The sequence below is a fragment of the Canis lupus genome, chromosome 4 (genome assembly GCF_003254725.2).
Source record: "Canis lupus dingo isolate Sandy chromosome 4, ASM325472v2, whole genome shotgun sequence".
Lineage (NCBI taxonomy): Eukaryota > Metazoa > Chordata > Mammalia > Carnivora > Canidae > Canis > Canis lupus.
This window is the reverse complement of record NC_064246.1, coordinates 2,373,882-2,391,481: the sequence shown is the minus strand read 5'-3', so window position 1 is coordinate 2,391,481 and position 17,600 is coordinate 2,373,882. Positions and strand designations below refer to the sequence as shown.

The 17,600-nt window shown below is 39.3% G+C and overlaps 1 long non-coding RNA gene across 2 annotated transcripts in view; it reads left to right on the top strand.

The window, feature by feature from the left end:
* LOC112660902 (uncharacterized) overlaps window positions 1–17,600 on the top strand; it is a 42,265-nt gene that overhangs the window by 2,278 nt on the left and 22,387 nt on the right. Inside the window, exon 2 of one of the 2 annotated variants that reach the window (XR_004814902.2) lies at window positions 14,169–14,343. The exons of the other annotated variant lie outside the window; for it this stretch is intronic. This is a non-coding gene — a long non-coding RNA (uncharacterized LOC112660902). The remainder of the gene's footprint in view (window positions 1–14,168; window positions 14,344–17,600) is intronic. 2 annotated transcript variants of the gene reach the window in all.

Here is a 17,600-nt window from a genome sequence, read left to right as displayed (position 1 = left end):
TCACTAGAGTCTTTTCTTGACAAATTCCAAGGCTTTTATTTGCCAGAGTCGTCCTACTGGGTTCCCCAACAGGACCTAAGTGAAAATGTGGATTGCAACATGAATTCCCCAAAGGCATTTTGCTTCTTATGGATATTTCAAAATCTCTCATCACTTGCCTATGTTTTAGACATATTTTCACAAATATATGGGAGTTTCTTATTTGCTTGGTTTCCACATTATTGTTCTCCTCAACATGTTTACATGTTCTGGCCATTGTTTGGGCCATAGCATCAGGCCGGTCCTACAGGCATTCTAAGAGATTGAAGAATGGATAGATATACTCCGCCCTGGTGAAGCAGGAACATGAAAACTGTCCTCAATGGCTTTTCTCAAAATAAGTCTTTGGATTATGTTTAGCCCAATATTTGTCATATGAAAACATTTCCCAAGTCAACAAAAGTGTTAACCAAAGCACTGAGAATGTATACACAGGTATCTCTAATTCTTGTCAACTCATAGAAGAGAACAACTAAGCATATATCTTCTGGGGTAAATTGGATGACTTATTAACCATGTGTTAACAGATAACATTGAAGAAATGCCAGACTCTGCCCTCCTGAGTGGGATGTGGCTTCCTGACATCTTCTCACTGGGTTTGGCCATTGGCCTGACACACCCCATTTACTTGCTCACAGGACTTGGCATGTTGGATTCTAATGGCCTCTTACTTATTTTTCATTGCATCCTGATTGCCTTAGGCATTGTGTACTCCGTGTTCAGTGAGTAAGAATGAACCAGTGAATGTACTTTCATTTAGTGGCCATGTCCTAAGGCTGAGCCCCTTGAAAATGTGGCTCAGACTCATAACCTTTAGGTAGTTTTCCTTCAAGTAACTATATATGTGATTGCAAGTATAAGAAAGGAAGTGATGTGTGTTATATTTCAGGAGTTCAAAGGCCAGTCCCCCTGCTAGACTTACAAATGCTATTCTCTAAAGCAGAGAAAGATCAAGGAGAGTTGCTCTTTTTGCTAATGCTTGGGGGCAGATCTGTGTAGTGGTTATTTGGATTTTGGCAATGAATGAAAGTGAATACAAATTCTAAGTCATTATTTCCTAGCTCTGTGACCTCTGTCGGTGAGTTACAACTTTTACGTCTGTGAGGTGGGGATAGTAATACTTACCTCAACCAACAGGTATGATTTGGAAATAAGATAATGTGTGTACAATGCTTATTACAAAACTTGCTACGTAATTGTTACTTGTCAGAGTGTCAGGAATGTCAACAAGGCCAGTCCATGTACTTGAGATACAAAGGTGAGTTGGGAGGCAGAGAGAAGCAGTGCCAAGCAGTGGCCTCCTTGGATTGATTGGTGGGGAGTCTGAGGAACAGCTTATCCTGGTGGGATTGCATTCTCTGTTGAGGTTGTATGTTTGCATAATTAAGAAAGAACATATAAGTCAGAAACTGATTTAAGACATCTGAAGGTTCACCCAGGCACCCATACTAGACTGGTATACCAGTCACCCCAGTGCCACAGAGGATCAAGGATGAGTCCCTGGGGAATATGCCAGCAAGGCTGGGATTAGGTGATTTCATGCTTGCTCCTGTGCTAAATCCTCTGAAGACCTGTTCATTCAACTACACCACTCAATTTCAGGAGAGAAAATGCACTGATAGTGTGTGATCCACTTTGAGGATCCCCAAAGTGGGCTGATAACATATCCTATCCCCCTGTTATCTCAAAAGTAATACTCTGGCCCAATTTTGGAAGGGCAAATGCTATTTTCTGTTAGAATCACTTAATCACTTAAAAATAATTTTAGTAGAATTACATACAAAATACAAATCAGCATAATTTGCAGACTTACCAAAAGCCCCATAATTATGGTAACATTCATTTGATTCATATTATACAGGCATATTTGAGGATCCATTTTGTGTCACCTACCAAAGTACTGGGGAGTCCTGCACAGGGGGCTACACTGCCTGTAACAGTTAATTTTATGTATCAATTTGATCATGATATGGAGTGCCCAGATTAAACATAATAATTTCTGGGAGTGTCTTGTGAGGGTGTTTCTAGATGGCATTAGCATTTGAATCTGTGGACTCAGAAGATTGCCCTCCCCAGTGGGGAGGGCATCATCTAATTGGTTGAGGGTGTAAATAGAACAAGCCCCACCACCTCACCACCCCAACCCCTGCTTGAGTTGAGGTACTGATCTTACCCTACTCTTGGACTAGAATCTACACTCTTGACTCCCCTGGTTCTCAGAACTTCAGACTTGTACTGGAATTATGCCACTGGCTTTCAGACAGCAGATCATGGGACTTCTCAGCTACCATAAATATGTGGGCCAATTCTTCATAATCTCTATATAGAGGTATAAAACATGTATAATATTATTCTTTCTGTTTTTCCAGAGAACCTTGGCTAAGACCCTGCCCATTTCTCATCCACTGGTCTGCCAGTGAGGGTCCCTGTAAAAGGAGAGGACAGAGTAGTTTCCACCACTGGGACAAGATAAACTGTGATTTCCAAAACCCTTTTTCAATCAGGGCAGATGTGTCCTGAGTCACATTTGAATGTTTCATTTCAAACCAGAGAACAAGGTTATAGTTATGCAGTTTACTATGTTCCCTTTTTTGGAATATGGGCACACACAGCGATTTTTTTAGAGATTGGTTGCATTTTGATAGTACCAGGGTTGTTACAAAGCTTTCTAGCCTCTTCTTGCATTAGGCATTTACAGTAGTTCCCTTGCTGTGACTGGAGTATATCCTCCTGACTGGAGGGTGAAGTATGGCGTAAATAAAGCCCCAGGAAACTCCCTTCAAGTCTGATAAAGCAATAATCAAAATTACCCCCAAATAGGGTGGAGCGATTAGACCATTGTGTATATTAATCAGTAATTAGGGAGCAATGAGGGAGCACCCAGCTGTTCTCTGCATGTGGTGGAAATTAGGACACTTCTCTTCTGAAGGAAGATGTCAAACTTAATTTACTGTAAGTACTTACATTGTTTTTCTTTTCAACAGGCAAGAATGAAATGTAAGCCCTAGTCAGTTGTGAGGTGATGAGTCCCCTTGCTGGGTCTGTTCCTCCAACTTTCTGTCTCCATCCTGGGCCACACAACCCACCTCCCTAGTGCCCCTCTGCTCTGAGGTTCTCTTGCCTCTCCTCCCCACCCCTGTCTTTGCCACCAGGACCTACGGCCACCAGTAGGAAGAATGATTCTTCCCCTTTCACAGGGAAGAAGGCCTAGCTGAATAGCTTTTTGGACTTTGAGAGGATTGTCAATATATTGATGTTCCTGTCTCTTGAAGTGGAAGAGGAGTTTACAAAAGGGGTAGAAGAAAAAGTTGCTAAAAAAAAGAGCTGAAATTAAGGTCTTTAGGGTAGGGGTTTACAGGTAAAGTTGCTATTTCTGGTTCACATAGGGTATCAATTGAAATAACGCTCCCTACTCCTTAATTATATTCACCTACTTAAGGGTAAGGCCTCAGTCATATTAGATTAAGGTTCACATTAACGACCTCATTTTAACTTCATTACCTCCATAAAGATCCTATCTTTAACATGTCTTTATTAGGGATAATTCACCTCAAAACACCTTGCAAAACATTGTAAAGCTGCATCAGCCAAACCAGTCTTTGTTTTGGCCTTTTTTTTTCTTTTTCTTTTGGTTGACACGAGAACTCTGTGCATGTGAATGCCTCTGTTTCTTTACTTTTATAATTTTTATTTCCTTATTAAAATTCCTTTTAAAAATCCCCAAAATTGTTTTGGCAAAACTAAAGAGATTTTTATTTTTTATCTGTTTATTGTTTAAAGTTTTAAATTTCTTATTTTTAAACAGAAGGGGGAGGGGCAAAGATAGAGGGAATCTAAAGCATGTTGAATATAGAGCCCAACATGGGGCTGGATCTCATGACCCTGAGATCATGACTTGAGCCAAAATCAAGAGTTGGATGCTTAACTGACTGAACCACCCAGGTGCCCCATAAAAGTTTTAAATTTTAATTCCAGTTGGCTAACATACAGTGTAATATTTGTATGAGGTATACAATATAGTGATTCAGCAATTTCATATATCACCTGGAGCTCATCACAAGTGCATTCTTTAATCCCGATCACCTATTTCACTTATCCCCCCTTCCTTCCCCTTTAGTCACCATTGGTTCTGTATAATTAAGAATCTATTTCTTGATTTGTCTCTCTTTTTATTCCTGTTGATCCTTTGTTTCCTATATTCCACATATGAATGAAATCATATGGTATTTGTCTTTCTCTGACTGACTTACTTCATTCACTAGAGCATAACTAGAGCATAATTCTCTAGATCCATGCATTTTGTTGCAAATGGCAAGATTTCATTCTTGTTTATGGCTGAGTAATATTCCATTGTATATTCCACATATTCTTTATCCACTCATCAGGTGATGGACATTTGGGCTGTTTCCATAATTTGGTTATTGTAGATAATTCTGCTATGAACATTGGGGTGCATGTAACCCTTTTGAATTACTATTTTTGTATTCTTTGAGTAAATGCCTAGTAGCACAATTTCTGGATTACAGAGTAGTTCTATTTTTAACTATTTGAGGAACCTCCATACTATTTTCCAGAGTGATTGCACCAGTTTGCATTCCCACCAACTATGCAAGAGGGTTCTCCTTTCTCCATATCCTTGCCAACACCTGCTGTTTCTTGTGTTGTTGATTTTAGCCATTGTGATAGGTATAGAATAATATCTCATTGTGTTTTTGATTTGCATTTCCCTGATGATGAGTGATGTTGAACATTTTTTCATGTGTCTTTGGCCATCTGGATGTCTTCTTTGGAAAAATGTCTATTCATGTCTTCTGCCCATTTCTTAATTGGATTATTCACTTTTTGTGCCTTGAGTTTTATATGTTCTTTATATATTTCAGATACTAACCGTTTACCAGATATGCCATTTACAAAATCTTCTCCCATCCCATAGGTTACCTTTTAGTTTTGTTGATTGTTTCCTTTGCTGTGCAGAATCTTTTTAATTTGATATATTCCCAATAGTTTATTTTTGCTTTTGTTTCCGTTGCCTCAGGAGACACATCTAGGAAGAAGTTGCTATAGCCAATGTCAAAGAGGTTATTGTCTGTGTTCTCCTCTAGAATTTAATGGTTCTAGGTCACACATTTAGGTGTTTAATCCATTTTGAATTAATTTTTGTGTATGGTAAAAGAAAGTGATCCAGTTTCATTATTTTGCATGTTGCTATCCAGTTTTCCCAACACGATTTATTTATTTTTTTTTAATTTTTATTTATTTATGATAGTCACACAGAGAGAGAGAGGCAGAGACATAGGCAGAGGGAGAAGCAGGCTCCATGCACAGGAAGCCCAATGTGGGATTCGATCCCGGGTCTCCAGGATCGCGCCCTGGGCCAAAGGCAGGCGCTAAACCGCTGAGCCACCCAGGGATCCCAACACGATTTATTGAAGAGACTATCATTTTCTCATTGGATATTCTTTCTTGCTTTATTGAAGATTTATTGACAATATAGTTATAGGTTCATTTCTGCATTTTCTGTTCTATCAATCTATGTGTCTATTTTTCTGCCAGTATCAAACTGTTTTGATTACTGCAGCTTCATAATATAACTTGAAGTCCAGACTTGTGGACTCTAGATTTGTGTGTTTTCCATTTTCCAAGATTACTCTGGCTATTTGGGGCTTTTTTGTAGTTTCATACAAATTTTAGGATTGTTCTAGTTCTGTGAAAAATGCTGTTGGTATTTTGATAGGTATTGCATTATTTTATTTTTTAAGATTATTTATTTATTTATTCATGAGAGAGAGAGAGAGAGAGAGGCAGAGACATAGACAAAGGGAGAAGCAGGCTCCATGCAGGGAGCCTGATGTGGGACTTGATCCAGGGATTCTGGGATCATGCCCTGAGCCAAAGGCAGACACTCAACCACTGAGCCACCCAAGCGTCCCAATAGGGATTGCATTAAATATGTAGATTGCTTTGGGCAGTATGGACATTTTAACAGTATTTGTTCTTCCAATTCATGAGCACAGAATATCTTTTCACTTCTTTGTGTCATCTTCAGTTTTTTTCATCCCTGTTTTATAGTTTTAAGAATACAGGTCTTTTACCTCTTTGTTTTTTTTTTTTATTATTATTTTTATTATTCCTAGGTATTTTTATTATTTTTGGTGCTATTATAAAGGGGATTGTTTTCTTAATTTCTCTTTCTGCTGCTTCATTATTGGCATATAGAAATGCACCAGATTTCTGTACATTGATTTTGTATCCTGCAACTTTACTAAATTTATCAGTTCTAGCAGATTTTTGGTGGGTTTTCTATATATGGTATCTTTCATCTGCAAATAGTGAAAGTTATACTTCTTCCTTACCAATTTGGATAATTTTATTGCTTTTTGTTGTCTGCTGTGGCTAGGGGTGCCAGTACTATGTTGAATAGAAGTGGAAAGAATGGACATCCTTGTCTTGTTCCTGATCTTAGAGGAAAAGCTTTCAGTTTTTCCCCACTAAGGATGATGTTAGCTGTGGGGTTTTCATGTATGGTCTTTATTATGTTGAGGTATGTTCCCTCTAAACCTACTTTGTTGAGGGTTTTTATCATGAATGTTGTTGTACTGCCAAATGCCTTTTCTGCATCTGTTGAGATGATCATATGGTGCTTATCCTTTCTCTCATTGATGTGATATATCATGTTGATTGATTTGAGAATATTGAACCACCCTTACAGCTCAAGAGTAGATCTCATTTGATCTTGGTGAATGACTTTTTTAATGTATTGTTGAATTCTGATTGCTAGTATTTTGTTGAGGATTTTTTGCATATATGTTCATCAAAGATATTGGCCTGTAGTTCTCTTTTTTACTATCTTTATCTGGTTTTGGTATCAGGGTAATGCTGACATCATAGAATGAATTTGGAGGTTATCCTTCTAAACTACAGGGATTTAAAAAATTCCTTTTTTTTTTTAGAGGAAAGGGATCAGTAATGCACACCATGGCTGAGTTGGTTGGTACCAATGGGTTGTTTCAGTTTAGAGAGCAGAGCAGACCTGGTGAGCCAGGAGAGCTGAAGGATAGAAAATTTAGGAGGAAAGGTACAGCTCCCGTAGAAGCCATGCCTTTTGTCATTGCAATTGCTCTCAGCTAACTGGAGTTGATTGGGTAATTAGTTTGCAAATGTTGTGTTTGATGCTATCTTATATATTTATATTTCTTACATTCTACCCCAACTTGTAACCAGGATATAGCCTTGTTTTTCTAACTAGGATATAGCCTTGCTTTTCTAACCAAGTGCCTTTATGTACATGGTTTCCTCTTCATCTGATGACTATGGTCTCATCTCTGTTGGACCAGTTCCCTACTTTTACTTTGAGCAAACGTTCTCCAAAGACTTGTCCCCAGACCAGCAAAGTTAGCCTCAGCTAAGATTGAATGAGAAGTATAAATTTGGGGGCTTTACTCAAGATCTGGTGAATCAGAAACTCTGAGATGGAGACTAGTAGTATATAGTTAAATCTTCCAGGTGGTTTTGATGTATATTCAGGTTTGGGAGCCAGGGCCTTAGGGTAGTATTTTCCAGGTTCTCTTCTCCATGAGGCATTTCCTGATCCCCAAACTGGAGGTAATTTCCTCTTAATTTGATTTCTAGTGCTCTCTGTATTCCTCTAGGGACAGCTATGATCCAGTATTCTACTTTCCTTCATGGATGGTAAGGTCCTTGAAGGCCATGTCATCTCACCTTTGAATTCCCCACATGATCTGCCCATGTGCTCAGACAGTATTTTTGAGATGAATGAACTCTGAGTATGCATGTATGTATGTATGTATGTATGTATGTGTGTATTTATTTATTTAAATCCTGTGTATTTATTTATTTTTTTTTATTTTTTTTTTTTTAAAGATTTTATTTATTTATTCATGACAGTCACACAGAGAGAGAGAGAGGAAGAGACATAGGCAGAGGGAGAAGCAGGCTCCATGCAGGGAGCCCAACGTGGGATTCGATCCTGGGTCTCCAGGATCGCGCCCTGGGCCAAAGGCAGGCGCCAAACCGCTGCGCCACCCAGGGATCCCTCCTGTGTATTTAAATGGTTTGTAGCATGCTTTAGAGAGGAGCCAGTTTTGCAATGGCCTACTTTGTATTTGCCACCAGCCATTTTGTGCTTACCTCAGCATGTGAGTGAAACTTCCTGTTATCTTCAGGTTAAGATGCAGGCTCCTTGGAATGGCCCCCAAATCTTCCACAATCATGTCCTTACTCAGAGGTCCAGGGCAGCCTCTTTCCACCCACTGGCTGGACAAATGAAATTCCTCTGAGGATTCCTAAACCTATTCTGATCTCTCCTACCCTGTGCTGTGTGCCATGTGCTGTTTTCTCTTCTGGAACACCCTCTCTTGCTTTGTGGGCTTGTTCACTCCTGCTTGGCTTACTTTAACTTATGTCATTGCATTTTTTAAAAAATTATTTATTTTTTATTTGAAAGAAAGAGTGAGAGTACACACACAGAAGTGAGGGGAGGGACAGAGGCAGAAGGAGAGAGAAAATCTCAAGCAGGCTCCCCAGGGAGTGCGGAGCCCAGTGTGGGCCTTGATCCATCCCAGGACCCTGAGATCATGACCTGAGCCAAAATCAAGAGTTGGATACTCAATCAACTGAGCCACCCAGGTGCCTTCTTATTGCGTCTTATTCTTTAAAATGTCTGGCTGAGGCATCACCTCCTCTGGAAATCCTTTTTTGATCATTGGCCCCCGGGTTAGGTTGGGGGCTGTGTCCTTGCACTCCTACAGAGCTTCTTAGTGCATCTTGTTACCCCCTCTATCTGGGGCCTTCTTGGCCACAGGGTCTTTGACTGCAGGATGTGTCCCTTCTAGCTCAGTTCCTTCAACACAGCAAGGCCTCAATAAGTAATTCCAGAATGGGCAGATAATGTTCTGGGAATGAGGCTTAAAGAAAACGTAAATAACCTGTTGAATGCCCTTCCTACCCTCTTCCATCTGTCTGTCCTGCATTCTACACTTCTGACTAGCAGTCCTGTTTGCATTCAGTTAAACAGAGTTTACTTTCTTTACAACCTTCCCTGGAGGTGGGACTACTTCAGTGATTTTGCCAAAGCATATTTGTGCATATACAAAAATATATCTTGGAGAAGAGCAGCTGCTACCTGGGTTCATTTCATTCTGAGTAAATATAAATGGAAGCATATTTTTTTTCTGTTAAGATCTTTTTATCCAACCTGAACACTAATAAATCAAGTCATATAATTAGTATTCTTGGGAATCAATCATGTTAATTCATGAGGTACCTGGGTGGCTCAGTCAGTTGAACATCCGACTCTGGATTTTGGATCAGGTCATAATCTCAGGGTCGTGGGATGGAGTCCGTGTCAGGCTCCACATTGGGTAGGTATGGAGCCTGCTTAAGATTTTCTCTCTCTCTCCCTCTCCCTGTCTGCCCCCCAACTCATGTGTGTATACTCTCTTTCACTCTTCTCTCCCTCTCTCTCTTTCTTTCTCTCTCAAAGAATGCTAATTCCATTTTATGTATAAGTAGCAACTAAAATTCACTGAGCCTCAACTCTGGATCAGATATTTTCCTAGATCCTGGAAATGAAAATCAGCTTTCTCCTGCCCTCATTTTCTGGTTCTCTTTTTCATCAGACATACTCTCTGCCACACTTGTGGGTCTAGTAGTAATTAAAAGGTATTCAGTCTCATGGAATTTACATATAAGATGCTTTCTGAACAATTAATCATACATGGATTCCTATGCCTACCCCAGTATCTGGCAATGGATACTTGAAGAATAAATAAATGAATAAAACTATAAAATCGTGGATAAACCAATTTCAAATGTTTCTATACATTTCACTTAACAACTAGTAGCTGGTTTTATCAGTGCATGTGACTTTGGGGCTGACAAGCATTCCAGAGAATGCCTCCAATATGCATCTTCTTCATGTATTTCTTACTCTCCTCCTTTTCCTTTCTTCCTTCATGTGGCAGATGAGTTATTGGTTCGAATCCAAGCTAGTACACCTATCTAAGGTTGCTTTTTAAATTTCCTCTCAAACTTCAAAGCCCTGGTTTTACAGAGCCATCTGATTTCCTTGATAATAGTAAAATTTTAAGTATGGCTCCTCTAAATTCAGCAGGATCCTATGAACAAGTAGCTTTTGGGCTGCTGTCTCTGACTGGGGGATCCACAGGTTCTGAAGGCCAAAGGGCCTGCCCTTGTGAGTGTCCCCTGGAAGCTGACTGCAGACTCACCAAGTGCTCTCTGGTGGAGGACACACAATCCCTCTTCATTCCCTTACCTCCACTCTTAGTAATACTTTGCACAGCTATATTACAAAAATTTCTCCAGAGCTGATGAAAATCATTGCAAGGACAAATTGAGGTAACAGCTGGAGAAAGATTGTTTGTGGATCAGAGATGCAAATTGGCCATGGCATTGGGTAATAAATGACTCAAATCTGTGTAAGAGGCTGGGGTCATGCTTATTCCAGCCCTGTGCACCACACTGGTGAGAGATAGACTCTGGCATGGATTTATCATGGAGTATATTAAAAATGTCATTAGTGAAAAATTAATATTACAAAACATTTTATAAGGGCTGAAGCAATCATCTCAATTTAATAACACAAGACAGTTCCCATAAATACCCTTTATTTTTTCCTCAAGCAGAAAATGAGGAACATGTCAGGATTATCAGATTCCCTCTCTCTTTCCAAATTGCAAACTGCAATTGTTGATCATTTCATTTCTTTTTTCTTAAGTTGGGTCATGTTGTTGGCTTGTGTTGTGTGACAGGTCATGCCTTCCTTTGATTTAAAAACACAGAAGACTCATGGCCTTTGGAGGTAATGGAATTGCTTCTCATTGGTTGAAAATCATAAGCTTTGAAGATGGATTTTTAGGGAGACCTTTTCTTGCTATAAGTACTGAGCTGTGTTTATATCCTCCTCTCCTGTGCTTTGAAGAAGGAAAAAGAAGACATTTTGAGGAAGCTCATAGCTTAACAGCAAAAGGCTTAGAAGTTAAGGAACATTTCCAAAGATACCTCCTTGGAATTCTGGCACTTCCACAAAGTAGCCAAGGAAATGATCTCACTGGCCTCATTTAAACTTTCTCCTTGAGTGAGCATCTACAGAGACCCTTGAACAATGTAGGGATTAGGAATGCTGACCCCATACAGAGTCAAAAATCCATGTATAAATTTTGAGTCCCTCAAAACTATTGCCTATTGTTGACCAGAAACCTTACTGATAACAGTCAGTTAATACAATATTTATATGTCCTATATTATATTCTTACAATAAAGTAAGCTAGAGAAAATAAAATGTTAAGAAACTCATAAGAGAAAATACATTTACAGTTCTGTAGTGTATTTCTTGAAAAAAATCTGCAAATAAGTAGACCTGCACAGTTCAAACCTATGTTGTTCAAGGGACAACTGTATGATATGCTAAAATTATGCTAGGAATTGAATGGAGTGATAATAATAATAAAACTCAAAGGAACAAATCTGAATTAAAAAACATTTTTTTAAAGATTTTATTTATTTATTCATGAGAGACATACAGAGAGAGGCAGAGACATAGGCAGAGGGAGTAGTAGGCTCCCTGCAATGAGCTGGATGCAGGACGTGAATCTTGGACCCCAGGGATCACGCCCTGAGCCTAAGGCAGATGCTCAAATGCTGAGCCACCCAGGTGTCCCCAAATCTGAAGTTTTAAACAGTAAAGAAAATCTCAGACTTACATACTGAAAGCAATTTTAAAGATCTTATATTTTTTTATGTAAGAGAATGCAAGATTGTTGGTTTTGCCCAGAGTGGTTGGGAGTAGTTGAGAATTGGAATGAGAAACTAGGACTTTTGGGACACCTGGGTGGCTCAGCAATTGAGCGTCTGCCTTTGGCTCTGGTTCTGATCCCAGGATCCTGGGATCAAGGACCACATCAGGCTCCCTACAGAAAGCCTGCTTTTCCTTCTGTTTATGTCTCTGCCTCTCTCTCTCTGTGTCTCTCATGAATAAATAAATAAAATCTTACCAAAAAAAGGTAGGACTTTCAGTTATATAGAGTAAGAGTTCAGAGCTCAGATGGGAGTCAAGGCAAACCTAGTGAAGCAATGAATAAATAATGCAAAAAATTCTAAAACAATAACACGAGACGTTATATAACCAAGCAAAAAAACATGTGACACTAGCAGAAGGAGTGAGGACTTCAGAGCAAGAGGAGGCCAGTGACATTGGAACTGAAGCTGTCCAGAGGTGGAATTTGAGTTCTTGTTAAGGATGATCTGGTGGGGAAGGGTAGATGGTAAGGAAGGAGGCTAGTCTAGATTTGATGAATGAGCAAACCAGTGAAAATTCAATGACTAAAACCATGAATGAACACTTAGAACAGGAAATCAATGAGATATAGGTGGGAGACAATAAAGGTCTATGCTCAGTGGAGCAGGTCTCTGTTGCGAGATAAATTTGACAGAAGATGTGGCTTTAGCACCTCTCATGTGCCTTGCATTGAGAGTAAATGTACAGGGTGAATAATTTAGTTCTGAAGATGTTTACATTTGAATGTCAGATCTGGAACCAGAATCCAGCTCTCCTAAACCTAAGCCTAAGGACTTTTCCACGGAAGCAAATGTCTTCCTCCTGCTCTGTCCTCTGGTGGTGCGTCCATATGCATTTTCTTCTGTGTAGTTCAAAGACCTGTATTCTTGCTTGCCAAGTTAGATAAGGAATCTGGATGTTGTCTCAGCTTGGGACATCAATTAATTAGGAGAAAAACACATTTAAAAAGGAAACCCCAAGATGACAGTGATGATGATTGGTGTTGTGGATAGCACAAAGGGGTCAGTGTGTGGGAGGGAAGGAGAAGTAAATACTATAGAAATAAATTGCTTCAGGGAAGGAATTCTTCAGGCCTCCTATTTTATCTACATGCTAATAAGACTTTCCCCTGAAACAGTAAAGAATTCACTTTGGTTAGAAATTCCAAGTTTTTTCCCAAGTGATCAGGCTGATTGCTCATGTTCCCCCTATCCCATCTGTAGCTTTCTTCTCTGCTGCTAAATGATGTGGCAAATTGACATTTCTTCAACAGCACAGGAAAAAAACAAAACGAACAACCCCCCCCCCCCAAAAAAAAAGCCCGACAACTTGTTTTTTATTTATGCACTGCATTTTCATGCTCTGGGGCATACATAATTTAGCAGAGACTTGAAATGAAGGAGAAAGCATTCAAAGTCATGTGGGGATTTGATAATACCATTGGATTCAAAGTTATTTGTATGATTTGGAAATAATTAATTTTCTAAACCTCCTTTGTTTCCAAACAGAGGTTATTCATCTATAGGTGTGCAAGTGACCCCTTGACAGTAAATGAAGCCCTCAGAGTGTGGGATTTTGGCCAGGTATTTGCTAATTCAAACCAGGCATTAAATGTCATTCCAGTTCAGTGTCCCAAAGGGAGCAGAAGCCATTGCAACAGCCTGTCTTCCAGGGAAGGAAAAAAATTTGGCTTGGGTTTGTAGAGACCTGGGTCCTAATTCCAGCAGATTATTCTATGTACAATGTCTTCATCCTTGGACTTGCTATCCTAGGGCTTGCATGTCAGAGTTGTCAACTCAAGTGTTGCTAAATGCATGATAAGCTAGTTGTGGGATCTTGTATGTTTGCCTCTCTGGGTGTCAGTTTTCTCTGCTGGGAGATAAAAGTATCTTTATTGGTCATAGTTACTGCATTGAAATCCTAGATTTAGGCCTTTTGAGACTGGAGCTTATTTATTTAATTTTTATTTTGACTCACTCTGATAAAACTGTTAGCTGTGGCATGTGACATGTGAATTGAAAGGTCTTCCTAATGATTTTGCTCATGATGAAAATTCTGAGTAAGGCAACCTCTAATTTTAAAAAATTATATGTAGATAGCTATGAATTATTACATGTAAGAGATAATACTAAGACCTGTGAAGTAAAATATTATTTAAAAAAATGAACAGTTTTCCATTGAATGTATGTCAGGTCACATTACCTTGATCCATTCAGCTTTATTTCTAATTCTAAAAATTAGTCAAAATGGAGGATTTTAACATCTAGAAACTACATTTGTATCTTTTTTTTTTCTCTCTCTCTCCTGAAAGAAGAGCCAGGAAAGTGCTTTGGAACCCTAGAAGGGAAACTGCTAATTTCTCCAACCTGGGTTTTGGTCTCCTTGGAATCCCTGCCAGTCTCCCCTGGAAAGGATAGGAGTACCTGGATGTTGAAAAAGTTGAAGAGTACCTGGGTATTGCTTAGCAGTAGCCCTGCTCATGTAGAAGAGTGAGTATACTCAGATTCTTTCTATTTTGTGTATTTAGAAGGAAAGACTTGAGGACCCTTAAAGCATGGATTTCTAGGAAGAAGGGGGGCAGTGTCTGAGAGGAAGAGCATGCCATTGTTCTGGACCAGTGAGAGGCAAGGCAAGTGAACATATCAGAACCAGCCCTGAGTCCACATGAGAAAACCTGCTGGTTTCCTGGGAGTAGCTAGGTGTGGCAATAGGGAGATCCAGACCCTAAATTCTGCAGCCTCAGATGCACATTGGATTATTGAAGGAGTGGGTGGACACTACTGTAAAGACCCTCTAGGCAGGCAGTCACTCCCTAGAGACTCAGATCCTGCTGTTGGTGTGGGTACAGTTCACACCTCCCATAGGGATGGAATCTTCAAGAGGTGGTGAGTAGGTTCTGGTGCTAGCCCTGCTTCAGTGATGAGATCTCTGCCCTCCTCCCAACCCTCACCCCCACCTGCTTTGGGGCTGCTAAAGTGCCCAGAAATTCTGGGGGTAAAAGGCATATCAGCAGTTGATAATGGACTAAGCCACCCATGTGCTTAGGAAAAGAATATTTTAATAAGGAGACTGCAAGTCTTCGAGGGGAGACTAATTGTACTTTTCATGGAGACATCTTGTGCGGAGTAGTGGGTTGGGGTCACTTCTTAGATAGTGCAGCCTGCCAGATTTTACAGGTACCTAGGTTTGGTCTTCATTATGGACTAAAAACTTGGTGAAGGATTTTGTTTTGTTTACTGCTGAGCCTTATCAGCTAGAACAGAGACTAGCTCACAGTTGGCACTCAAATATGAAATAAATGAATCAATGAGTGGACTTTGGTTAGGGCTATCAGATTCAACAAATAAATATACAGTAAATTTGAATTTCTAATAAATGAATACTTTTAAAGGTTTAACTCTAAATATTGCACAGACATATTTACATTATAAATTATTTGTTTTTTATCTGAAATTTGTATTTAAGTGAGTACTTCTATTTGATCTGGCATCATTTTTATGAGGTTCGGTATTCTTGCTGGCTTCTTGCTGCCTCCTTATTGAGATTCTTAAGCTACCCTTTCTTGGAGAAGGGAGGTGGATGACTGGCATGTGATTTTCAGAAAGCAGAGGTTTGTCATAGACCCAAGTGGGTTTTTTTTTTTTTTTTAATTTATGATAGTCACAGAGAGAGAGAGAGAGGCAGAGACACAGGCAGAGGGAGAAGCAGGCTCCATGCACCGGGAGCCCGATGTGGGATTCAATCCCAGGTCTCCAGGATCGCGCCCTGGGCCAAAGGCAGGCGCCAAACTGCTGTGCCACCCAGGGATCCCCCAAGTGGGTCTTTTACCCATATCCTACCAGCCTCTCAGACAGTGAAGATTTTGCACCTGCTAGATAATGTGTGTGACACACCTGTGCTGCCAGTTCCTGAGGGAACCATGCCTTGGGGACCTACAGAGTAAACTTGATGATTATTTTCTATTGCATGTCAGTGAAAACAAGTGAAGTTGGTATTTGTTTCACCTTAGGCTATGAGGTGAGTCTCTACTCAAAAGGGAAAGGATGACAGTATATCCATAAGAAACTTCATGCTCTGTTCTATAATAATAATTAAGGAGAAACAGGTAAAATTGGGGGAAAAATAGCCTATGCTAAGAAAATACCTTTCAGAGCTCCCCGAAATATGCCACATTGGCTCAATTTCCTATAATCTTAACTACCTTACATATTCTTCTTGGTTATCCAGGAATGGTAGCTCTCTCAGCGTGCTTTCTTGGATCTGCTTCTCTACTTATGCTAGCTGAGCTCATCTCCCATAGTTTTAGCTGATTAATTACAAATATAATATCCCTAATTCAGACATTCTCCAATAGACGTGCAAGGGAACACCAGCTATGTGTGAGCAAAATGCTGAGGGATAGTTTTAAAAACTTTTTTTTGAGGAGACATATAATCAAGTACTCCAAAAATAAATATGTAAAACTTATGATAAAAGCAATGAAGAAAGTAAAGAGAGTGCTCTTAGACCGACTGAGAATACTAAAGAAGATTGGTGTGAAGGGAAAGAAGAGAAGGATGCTGTGAAGACATGCCTAGGCCAGATCACATGGAGCCTTAGAGAATACATCGAGTATTTTATTATCATGAGAGTAGTGGGAGTCCATCACAAGGTTTTAAACTAGAGAACGAAACAAGCAGACCACAATTGGAAAAGCTTATTCTGGTTATGGTGTGAAGAATGGATTGAAGGTCAGTTTTGGATATAGACAGGGCTAGTTAGAAGGCTTGAGCAGTAGTCCAGGTGAGATAAGATGATAGTATTTTAGGATGATGGAGACTTCAAACCATTTAAACTGATGAAATAAAATCATTAAGTAGAAAGAGAAGAAAAATGCAGGAGAAGAGGTCCTTGATTGTGTAAGTAAGAATCTAGCAAAGGCAAGAGGAAATGGGCCCACAATATAAGCTGAGGAACTGGCCTTACTTGGAGAAGGGACATACCAATATGGAGAAACAGACCTGTTTCACCTCCAAAAGATGTGTTTGGTACTAGAAAGTTGAGATCTCTATTCCTGTGAAGTAGGAGATGAGGCTATTCAACTCCTGAGAGTAAAGGGAACTGCGCAGTACTGGCTCCTAAGTGGATTGATTGGGTAACGTTGCTCCTAAATGAATGCCACTAGTGTTTACTAGGGGCATCCAATCAGAAGGGTAAATTGGAACCCACACTGAACTAAAGTCTTTTGTTGGATGATTAGAACAGAGGCAGCGTAAATGCTTCTTTGTAAAACTTTCTGACATGTAAACCATTTGTGTTTTGTTAGTCCCAATATTTTTAGCATATAATAATCCATTTCTATAAGTAATATATCTAATGCAAAAAAGTTAGAATTCCCCTAAAATATAATTAATTTTAATCAAAAAGCTAAAAAATTAGATTGGAAAAATTATTTGCATTATATAATGTGGTGATCATGAAAAAAATGCCTGCACTTTCTTCATTTTTATGCTTAAACCTGATTAGTAGTTATTATCAACAACAAAAACTCTTTTCTGAAACCACTGAATTGGAATTAACTTTACAATGGCATATCTGATGTTAAGAATGTGAATGACCAATGTTAATGAACAAAATATAACTCATTTTGGGTCTTTTCTTAAGACTACGTCTTTCTTTTAAAAGTACAAAGAAAAGTAATTATAAATACCAATATTTGAGGGAAAGGTAAAAGTAGAGCTTTTCATTGAATAAGAATAAAGTATTT